Source organism: Galeopterus variegatus, unplaced genomic scaffold (assembly GCF_000696425.1).
Source record: "Galeopterus variegatus unplaced genomic scaffold, G_variegatus-3.0.2 Scaffold45, whole genome shotgun sequence".
Lineage (NCBI taxonomy): Eukaryota > Metazoa > Chordata > Mammalia > Dermoptera > Cynocephalidae > Galeopterus > Galeopterus variegatus.
Window position 1 is genome coordinate 350,022 of NW_007726156.1, and position 11,578 is coordinate 361,599.

Below are 11,578 nucleotides of genomic sequence, written 5' to 3' on the forward strand. Positions count from 1 at the left end.
AACTATAAAAATGTAACATCAGCCAAGCTGGGGCCACCGGAGCTCAGGGGAAGAGGAGGAGAGACCTACAGAGTTCATGAAGGCGGGAGAAACCATGATGAGAGAAAGAAAAAACTGCTCTGAGCGTTTTGGGCTGTGGCTGCTTTAAGGCTTGGGCTGATGAGCACATGGAGCAGGAGCCGGCAGAAGCCACAGCTGTGCCCTTCAGATGGAGTTACTTGGAGGTGGCAGGGGAGAAGAGGGCCTTGATGGCCCCCAGTACAGCAAGACCACTAATAGGGTTCCCGTGGACCCACACAGGAGTCAGGAGCCAGAACAACTGAAAAAAGGGAGCCATTCAGAGGCTGGTGAGTTATCACAAGGGATGGGCACAGGGCCCGTCCCATGGGAAGTGTTTGGAGCATGGGTGGTGGGAGACAGGCCCACTGGGAGAACATTGGGACACAGCAAGAACAGTCGACCTGCCCCCCAATCAGCTCAGGACCACTCAGAAGAGACTGGTTGGGAATGCAGAATCACATGGGATGCAGTTTGATGAAAAAACTCAGGCTCATATTAGAGTTTCTACACAACACAGATCCACCGGTTCTCTGGAGAGCCAGAAGTACCTATAAGATCAACCATTAAAACCTGAGCTACACAAAAAGCCTTACTTAGGGAAACCACAGCAAAGCAGCAATTTAACTCAACCATACAGCTCAAGTACTGGTTCCCACAGAATGTTCCGCCATGTTACAAGTAAGCAAAGGACAAAAAACTAGTTCCAGACCAGACACACTACCAGCACCTTGGGGCCTGCCCAGGGACCAAAGACATGGAGAAGAGGACCAGACTACTCTCCCACAACCAAGGCACACTGCGCCAGTGCCTCAGGGCCTGCCTGGGGACCTGAGGCATGGAGAAGGAGACTGGGTTCGCTCACCCACAACCACGCACACCACACCAGCACCTTGGGGCCCATCTGGGGACCTGAGGCATGGAAAAGGGGACCAGACCTCCCTCCTACAATCAGACACACCGAGCCAGTGCCTCAGGGCCTGCCTAGTGACCCAAGGCATGGAGCCAGAGACCAGACCCTCCTCCCACAACCAGGCACACTTTGCCAGCACCTTAGGGCCCAACCAGGGACCCAGGGCATGGAGAAGGGGACCAAAACCCCCTCCCACAACCAGGCACACTGAGCCAGTGCCTCAGGGCCCACCTGGTGACCCAAGGTATGGAGATGGGGACCGGACCCCACTCCCACAACCAGGCATACCACGCCAGTGTCTCAGGTCCCGCCTGGGGACCTGGAGCATGGAGAAGGTGACCAGACACACCCCACAACCAGGCACACTGCCAGCGCCAAGGAGCATGCCAAAAACGTCCCCTACATGTGGGTGGCCCACTACAGCCTCCACAATAACCATGGCTGCTGCAAAAGCAGCTAGACGCCACAACCATCACACAGATGGTCTGCCAGCCACTGGAGTGCATTCACACAAGGAGAGTCACCAGCAGAGATAAAGAAAAGAAGAGGACGTCTCTCTCCACAAAGCCCATCTCAGAGTGACAGAAGAAGCATCTGCTCTACGATAATACTGGGGGACCTGATCACACCTCTCAACATTGCACAGATCATCTAGACAACAAATTAATAGAGTAACCATTATTCTTTCAGAAGGAGGGAAGAAATAAATTAGAGGGGGGAGGGGGGAAGGAGAGGGAGATGGGGAGAGATTGGACAAGGGGCATAAAGAATAATTACGATTTGTAACAATATATATGCTAGCAATATTGATTTGATCAACATATCTCAATGTTCAACCCCCAAAATATGTATAATCGATTTTGATTCAATATATAAAATAAATTTTAAAAAAAAAAGAATGAGAGGATGATAAGGAACAGAAGAGGTGGGCTGTAACAGATACTTTCCAGTTGCCCCTCCACTTCACCATCCTTCTCCACCTTGCTCCCTATCCCTGGAAGTCTGTCTGTTTGGACTACATCCAATGGACTCAGTTGGGTTCAGCCTGACAGAAGAGTAGAGGGAGAGAGGACAGTGAGATCAGGGTATTCGTTCCCCTGGACCACTCCCTGTGAAGTCACATCAAAGTGACTGTATCCCTGGAGCAAAGGTCACTGCTCCTCTCAAAGCAGACTGCTCTACACAACTTTATCTTCTTCCAGTTTGAGGTAACCCACGTGGGTAGCAGAAGCTCCACTGTTGCTAGCCCTCGTTTCCTTCACTAGCCCTGTGGTTTCCCTATACCACTCCTAAACCTTTGTCATTAGTCCTTTTGAAAATAAACCTCCTCAAATTTTTTTTCTTCTTCTCTTTCTTTTTCTTTTTCTCTTTCCTTTTCTGGAAGCTGGATGGTAAGGGGATCCGAACCCTTGACCTTGGTGTTATAACACCACGCTCTAACCAACTGAGCTAACCAGCCAGTCCTTAATAGTTTTGTTTTGGTTTTGGGGAGGGAAGAGGTGAGGGTCAGGAGGGGTTTATGAGTGTGTGGCTGACCACAGGGATTGAACCCTAGACCATGGTTTTATCAGCAACACACTCTAACCAACTGAGCTAACCAGCCAGCCTTTCAAATTATCTTAATTTGAGTGTACCATTTGTTTTTCTTGGGACCTTGACTGATAGACAAGTCATAGTCTTGGATTAAGTTACTTAATCTTTATGAGCCTGTTTTCCCATCTATAACACTAAAATAGTAATAATTATCCTTTGGATTGTTCTGATGATTAAAAGTAATGCTTCAAATAGAATGCTTAAAAGAGCCAAATGCTCAAAAATATAATCATTATAAACCTTTTCATCTGTTAGGATGTATTTCATGTGTGCAACAGAAAACTCAGCTAGAATCAACTTAACCAAAATGAAAATTTAACATGCATTAAAAGAAATCCAGGGGCTGGCCCGCTGGCGCACTGGAGAGTGCACCCCTTGGGAGTGCGGCGGCACTCCTGCCGAGGGTTCGGATCCCATGTGGAGACCGGTTCCCGCTCACTGGCTGAGCGCAGTGCGGGTGCAACACCGAGGGTTGCGATCCCGTTGCCGGTCCCCGGTGCGGGCGCAACACCAAGGGTTGCGATCCCGTTACCAGTCAGTAAAAAAGACAAAAAGGAAAAAAAAAAAAAAGAAATCCAGAAGCGGATGCTTCCTGCGTTACTTAATTCAGGTGCTCAACAGCATCATCCAAGACCTGAGTTCTTTCTATCTTTCTTTTCTATCCTAAATGGCATGGCCCCCTGACACCTAAGCAAAATCAAGGTCCTGTTAGTAGAGAGAAAGAATAGTCTCTAGGCAACCAACTGTACCTGCTACACTGTTATTAAAGTATATAGTAATGAGGAGGCTTCCTCAATTTCCTGTTAGCATGTTAGGGTGTGTGAAGCGTAGAAAGTCTCTAAGGGGTTGGTGTGAGCAGAGCAAAGCTAGAGTAAGAAAGGAAAAAACCCCTCCAGAGAAATCAATAAATGAAGAAGAGGCTGCTATTTCTTATGACAGTGATGACCTCATAGAAGGAATCCCAAAATTTTGATGACAGCTTCAACTTCATTTCCAACCTCATAGACTCTGAAGCATTTTCCCCATTGACCAAGACAGTAACTGTCAGAGTACGTGGGTTGCAAATAATAGAATCCAACTCTGGCTAACTTAACCAAAATAGGAATTCAATGGAAAGTCTGTAAGGCAACTTAATCAATGGAAATGCTATAAAATCAGTCTTAAAACACAGGCAGGAACCAAGAAAAACTAATTACAAAAAACACTGCCAGGGACCTGCCATGGGAAATCTAGCTATATAGTTCTGCTGCTGACACTGGGCTCTGTCATTCATTGACAGTTACACTCTGTCTGAATCTTTGCAGCACTGTCTCTAGATTTAAGTCCTAGCCAAGAATGTCCAAATGACCAAGCCTAGTTCTCCTGACTATATCCTAGGGGACCAGGGGCAAATACAGAAAAATAGACCTCTCCCATAGTCTTCCCTTCTAAACCACAGCTGTATAATCTATTTCAAAAGCACATCTAAAATGTTACTTCCCTGTTTGAGATCCTTACCACGGCTCATAGAGATCCATGATCCAGCTGCTGCTAGCCTCATCTTGTTTTACACTGCCGCTCCCTCACCTAACCCTAGGGGCTATGACCTCCTCTTCTAGGGTGCTCTGAGCTGCTTCCACAGTCAGATCTCTACACTATATTTCCATCTGGAATTCTTCTGCAGCCGCAAACATCATCTAACTCATATCCAACCATTAGGACTCAATTTAAATGTCTCTGGTCAGCAAGATGGATAATAGAAGGTCCCCCACCCATAATCTCCCACAGCAATAATAATGTGGGAACCTTGGAATTAAGGTAGGAGGTTGTGTAACCCTGATGGAGCCCAAGACCTATCAGGACTATTTTGAGAGGGCCAAACACATGCCTGAGCAGCAGAATTGCCAACCATGGTCCTGGCTCCAAACCCAGAAATGTCTCCATCCTCCTCTGGACTAAGCTACAGACCTGTTTGGCCTTCCTTGGTCCCACTACCAATCCATTCACCAAGAGACCTGGGAGGAGTCATGCACACTAGTGCCTCAAGAGACACTAGTGCCTCAGGTCTGTCAACCTCAGTCCTAGCTGTGGACCCTGAAATTCCCCTGAAACTCAGCTCCAGCCACCCAGATGTGGTATGAGATTAGTCCTCCCTGTCCAGGGAATAGAGGGAGACATGCCCATCAGCTCCCCTGCAGGCAGGCCTGCTGACCTGGGTCCCACCATGAATCTTGAAATTGTCCTGTAAATCAACTCCAGCCCCTCTCAACTATAGTCTAAGAGCAGTTCTGCCTGGGGCTCCTCCCGAACATGTGTGTCTGTGACCCCAAGGGCAGGCCTGCAGACCTCATTCTCAGCTGTAGACACTGAAGCAGCCCTGTGACTCAGTCCCAGCACCTCTCCACTGTGGAGAGGTGTGGTCCAGGGCTAGATCTACTTGCTCAGGGATCCACAGAGTGATCTAGTGGTAGCCCTCTCGGGGATCTGGAGGAAGCCACACCCATTTACACATGGTAACAGGCATTCCATCTGCAGACCCTTAAGTAGACTGGCATCCCCACAGCAGCCCTACTGACCAAGGTTCTAGAAGTAATCCAGTCCACCCAGAGACCAGACAGGATCCACACCTGCTAGAGGCCCTATTAATAGGGCCACAAACTGCAGACCTACTGTGGACTCAGCAGCAGCCATGTGACCCATCTCCAATCCCACTCAACTGCAACCCCAGAAACAAATCTCTCAGCCCAGGAACTCAACAAGAGAAGGCCTTTACCTACTGAAACGCATCTGTAAAGACTTGGAGAGGTGTTTACTCCTTCAAATACATAGACACTAACACAAGGCTACACAGATAATGAAGAATCAGGCAAACAAGACACCATAAGAGGAAACTAATAAAGCTCCATTAACTGACTCAAGATGCAAGAAAAAACCAGATAGATAGTAAATGGAATTAGAAAAAAAAAAAGTATGAATAAATGAGAAGTTTAACAAAGAAATAGAAACCATTTTTTAAAAAAAACAAATCCTAGAGCTGAAGAAAATAATGACAAAACTGAAAAATTCAAGAGAACTTCAACAGCAGACTCAATCATGCAAAAGAGAGAATTAGGGCTGGACATTTAGCTCAGTTGGTCAGAGTGTGGTGCTGATAACATCAAGGTCCTGGGTTCAATCTTTGTACCAGACAGCCGAGGGAGGGAGGGAGGGAGGGAAAGAAGGAAAGAAGGAAGGAAGGAAGGAAGGAAGGAAGGAAGGAAGGAAGGAAGGAAAATAGGTAGGTTTAGTGAATTAGAAGACAGGTCATCTAAAACTAACCCATTAGAGGGACAAAAAGAAAAAAAGATTTTAAAAGCATGAAGGACCAATGGGAAACCATCAAGTGTACAAATATACAAATTATGGGAGTTCCAAAAGAGAAGAAAAAGAGGTAGAAAGCTTACTTTTAAAAACACTGGCTGAAAACATCCCAAACCTTGGGAAGGATACGGACATCCAGATTCATGAAGTTTAAAGAATCTTAAGAAAGGTCAAACCAAGGAAGAATACTGAGATGCATTATAATCAAATTGTCAGAAATCAAGGAGAAGATCTTGAAATTAGCAAGGGAAAAGAGATGTGTCGCATATAAGGGAAACTCCATAAGGCTATCAGCAGACTTCTCAATAGAAACTTTGCAAGCAAGGAGTAAGTAGGATGATATATTCAAAGTGCTGAAAGGAAAAATACTGCCAACCAAAAACACTGTATCTGGCAAAGTTGTTCTTAAGAAGTGAAGGAAAGAAAGACATTCCTAAACAAAGAAAAGCTGAGGGAATCTGTCACCACGAGACCTGACTTACAAGAAATGCTAAAGGAGTTTCCTTGAATTAAAATGAAAGGATGTTAAACAAGAAAATAAAAGCATATGAAAGTATAAAAATCACTGGTAAAGGTAAATATACAGTCAAGTGCAGAATATTCTAATACTGTAATAGTGGTGTGTAAATCACTTAACTCTAGTATAAAAGTTAAAACACAAAAGTATTAAAAATAACTATGGCTACAATAATTTTTTAATGAACACACAATATAAAAAGATGTAAAGTATAACATCAATAGCATAAAATGTGGGGGGAGTAAAGTGTAGAGTTTTTATATACAATTAAAGTTTAAGTTGTTATCAGCTTAAATTAGAATGTTCAACTATCAAATGTTTTTTGTAAGCCTTAATGTAACAAAGAAAAAAATCTCTGGAAGATATGTAAAAAAGGAGAAAGGAATTGAAGCATACCACTACAAAAACTCAACAAATCACAAAGGAAGACAGCAATTTTTAAAGAAGAGAACAAAGGAACTACAAAATAATAAACAATTAACAAAATGGCAATAGCAAATCCTTACCTATTGGTAATTACTTTAAACACAAATGAACTAAATTCTCCAATCAAAAGATGTATAGTGGCTGAATGGATAGAAAACAAAAAAGACATCATTCAACAATATGTTACAAGAGACTCACTTAACTTTAAGGACACACATAGACTAAAAGTTAAGGGATGGAAAACTATAGTCCATGCAAACAGTAACCAAAAGAAAGCAGGAGTGGCTATGCTTATATGAGACAAAATAGCACTTCAGTCTCTGTTATAACAGAAAAAGAAGATCAACATATAATGATAAAGGAGTCAATTCATCAAGAGGATATATCAATAGTAAATATATATGTGCCCAATATTGGAGTGCATAAATACATAAAGCAAATATTAACCGAACTGATGGGAGAGATAGACAGCAATACAATAATGGTACAGTATTTCAATACCTCACTTTTAACAATGAACAAATCATCCTGACAGAAAATCAATAAGAAAACAGTGGACTCAAATAACACTACAGACTAAACAGACCTAACAGGTATATACAGAACATTTCATCTAAGAGCAGCAGAATAAACATTCTTCTTAAGTGTACATGGAAAATTCTCCAGGACAGATTATATGCTAAGCCACAAAAAACATCAACAAATTTAAGAAGATTGAAATTATATCAACTATCTTTTCTGGGCACAATGGTATAAAACTAGAAATCAGTAACAGGAGGAATTTTGGAAAATTTACAAATATGTGGAAATTCAACAACACACTCCTAACAACTCTATTAGTCCATATCTGTGGCTTATAATAAAATACGTGGAACTGGGTAACTTACAAAAAAACCAAAATTTGTTGCTTACAGTTTTGGAGGCCAGGAAGTCCAAAGTCCAGGGAACACATTTGGTGAAGACTTTGGTAGTGGTGACAGTGACCCATTTTCACATGGTAGAAAATGGCAGAGCACAGAGAGAGACTAACCTCTCATGTGCTCTTCTTTTAAAGCCCTCAGAACCACACTCATCACTACCATTGTTAATCCATTCATTATGGCAGGGTCCTACAATCTAATCACCTCTTCAAGGCCTCACCTTTCAATTACCATAATAGGATTTTCCACCATCAACAGTTACAGTGGAAATTAAGTTCTGGGGGGACATTCAACTCAAGGTATTCTGCCCCTGGCCCCACAAAACTCATGTCCTTTTAACATACAAATACATTCATTTCATCCCCACAGACTTGTTTCAACTCAAAAGTTCAGAGTCCAATCTGTGAAGTCAAAACAAGTTACCTACTTCCAAGATACAAAGATGGGACAAGCATAGGGTACATATTCCCACTCAAAAAGGGAGAAATAGGCCAAAAGAAAGGGGTAAGGTAACAGGTCCTAAACAAGTCCAAAACTCAGCAGGGCACGCATCAAACCTTACAGCTGATGAAGCATTTACCTGGACTCCATGTTCAATGCTCTCTGCATGTTGGTTATGGGGGTTGGGTCCCCAAGTCCTTGGACAGCTCCACTCCTATGGCTTTCCTTGTCTCAGGCCACACTTTAGCTCTCCCAGGCTGGTGTTCCACTCTGGTAGCACCACAGGTCTGGGGTTTCCATGGTGATCCTGCTCCCACGGCTCTACTAGGTATGGCCTTGGTGGGGTTTTTCTGGTACAACTCTAACCCCACATTTCCTTTTGGCATTGCTCTAGCAACGACTCTGTGCAGTGAATCTGCCCCTGTGACACATCTCTTCCTGGGCCCCCAGCTTTTCCAAACATCCTTTGAAATCAGAGTGGAAGATCCCAAGCATCCACAGCTCTGGCATTCTGAGAGCCTAAAGACCTAACACCACACGGATGTTGCCAAGGTTTCTGGTATGTTTCTTTCAAAGCTGCAGGTCCAGCCACACATGGGACCAATTTATCCACAGCAGCAGCAGCCAAAGCAGCTGGCATGCTGGTGCTGGAAGCAGCTTCCTGAGGTGACCCTGGGCAGCCAGCCAGTGGAGTGCACCTCATGCCTTTTCCCCCAAGACTATTCTGTCTCCCTAGACCTCTGGGCCTGTAATGGAAGACTTAGCCTCCAAGATTTCAGAAATGCCTTCAGGGCCTTTCTCCCATTGTCTTAGCTATTAGAAACTGGCTGCCTCATAGCCATGCTAATGTCTTTAGCAAACAATCCTTTTGCTACACCATTGCATTTTTTTTTTTTTTTTTTTCTGAAAATGCTCTCTGACTCTCTACCTCATGGACAGGCTGCAAATTTTCCAAATCTTTATGCTCTGCTTTTCTTTTAAATTCTGGCTTTACATCATGCCTTTGCCACCATAACTCAGCATAGGCTATCATAAGTAGCCAGGCAGCTTCCCAAATGTTTTGCTGCTTAGAAATTTCTTCCACCTAATACCCTGGGTTAGCACCTTTAACTTTCACATTCCAGAAAACATTGGGGCATGAACAGAATGCAGTCAAGTTCCTTGCCAGTTCACAGTAAAGGTGATCTTTGCCCCAGTTTCCAGTAAGTCCCTTCTCATTTACATATGAGATCTTCTCATTATGTATGGCCTATACTGTCCTATTTCTATCAGCATTCTGCTCACCACCATTTGACCAGTCTCTAAAACATTCCAAACTTTGCCTGGTTGTCTTGTCTTCTAAATTTTCACCAGCAGCTAGGCTTTTTCTAACCTGTTCCTCCAAATTCCTCCAGCCTTTGTCCATTACCCAGTTTCAAAGCCACTTCCACATTTTCAGGTATCTGTTATAAGCAACACCCACTTCTCTGGTATCAATTTTCTGTATGAGTTCTGTATTAGTCCATTTCTGTTGCTTATAACAAAAAACCTGGAACTGGGTAATTTATAAGAAAACAAAATTTATTCCTTATAGTTTTGGAGGCTGGGAAGTCCAAATCCAGGGAACACATTTGGTGAAGACCTTGGTGGTGGCAAGTGACCCAGAGATCTCACATGGTAGAAAACTGCAGAGCATAGAGAGAGACTAACCTCTCATGTGCTCTTCTTTTAAAGCCCTCAGAATCATGTCCCTGACCAACATTATTAATCCATTCATTATGGCATGATCCTACAATCTGATCACCTCTTCAAGGCCTCATCTTTCAATTACTATAATAGGATTTCCTACCATCAACACTTACAGTGGGAATTAAGTTTTGGGGGTACATTCAACCCAAAGTAACAACCAAGGGGCCAAAGAAGAAATCAACAGGAAAATCAAGAAGTATCTTCACACTGATGAAAATGATAACACAACATACCAAAACTTATGGAATGCAGTAAAAGCTAAGAGGGAAGTTTATAGCAATAAACACGTACATTAAGAAAAAAGAAAGAGTTCAAATAAACAACCTAACTTCACAACTCAAGGAACTAGAAAAAGAAGAAAAATCTAAGCCAGAAGTCATCAGAAGAAAGGAAATAATAAAAATTACAACAAAAATAAATGAAATAGAGACTAGAAAGATAATAGAAAAGATCAACAAAGGCTGGCCTGTGGCTCACTCGGTAGAGTGCGGTGCTGATAACACCAAGGCCACGGGTTTGAATCCTATATAGGGATGGCCAGTTTGCTCACTGGCTGAGCGTGGTGTTGACAACACCAAGCCAAGGGTTGAGATCCCATTACCGGTCATCTTTTGAAAAAAAAAAAAAAAAAGAAAAGATCAACAAAACTATGAGTTGGTTTTTCAAAAAGATAAGCAAAATTGACAAACCTTTAACTAACCTAACCAAGAAAAAAAGAGAGAAGACTCTTTTAATTAATTATAAATGAAAAAGGAAGCATTACAACTGATACCACAAAAATAGAAAGGATTATAAAAGATCACTATGAACAGTGATATACCAACAAATTAAATACATTAGAAGAAATGGCTAAATTCCTAGAATCATACAAATGAACAAGACTAAATCATCAAGAAACAGAATATCTGAACTGACCAATAATGTGTGAGATTGAATCAGTAATTAAAAAATCTCTCAACAAAGAAAATCCCAGGACCAGATGGCTTCACAGAAGAATTCTACCAATCATTTAAAGAAGATTTAGCTTAAGAAGAATTAATGCCAATTAAATAAATGCCTTCCAAATAAATTTGAAGAGGAGGGAACACTTCCAAACTCATTTTAGGAGGCCAGCATTACCCTCATATCAAAGCCAGATAAGGATCCTATAAGAAAAGAAAATTACAGGTCAATATACACAGATGCAAAAATCCTCAACAAAATATTAGCAAACCAAATTAGATAACACATTAAAAGGATCATACACCATAATGAAGTGAGATTTATCCCTGGGATGTAAAGATGATTCAACTTACACAAATTAGTAAATGTAATACACACATTAACAGAATTAAGGATAAAAATCATATGATCATCTCAGTAGATGCAAAAAGAGCATTTGACAAAAATCAACATTCTTTCATGATAACATATTTCAACAAATTAGGTGTAGAAGCTTTCACTTTGAGTTCAGGAACAAGACAAGAGTGCCCACTCTCACTGCTTCTATCCAACATAGTATTGGAAGTCCTAGCCAGAGAAATTAGGGGAGAAAAAGAAATAACAGGTATACAAATTGGAAATTAAGAAGTTAAATTGTCTGTTTGCAAATGACATAATCTTAAGTATAGAAAACCCTAATGACTGCCAAAAAAAAAAAAAAAA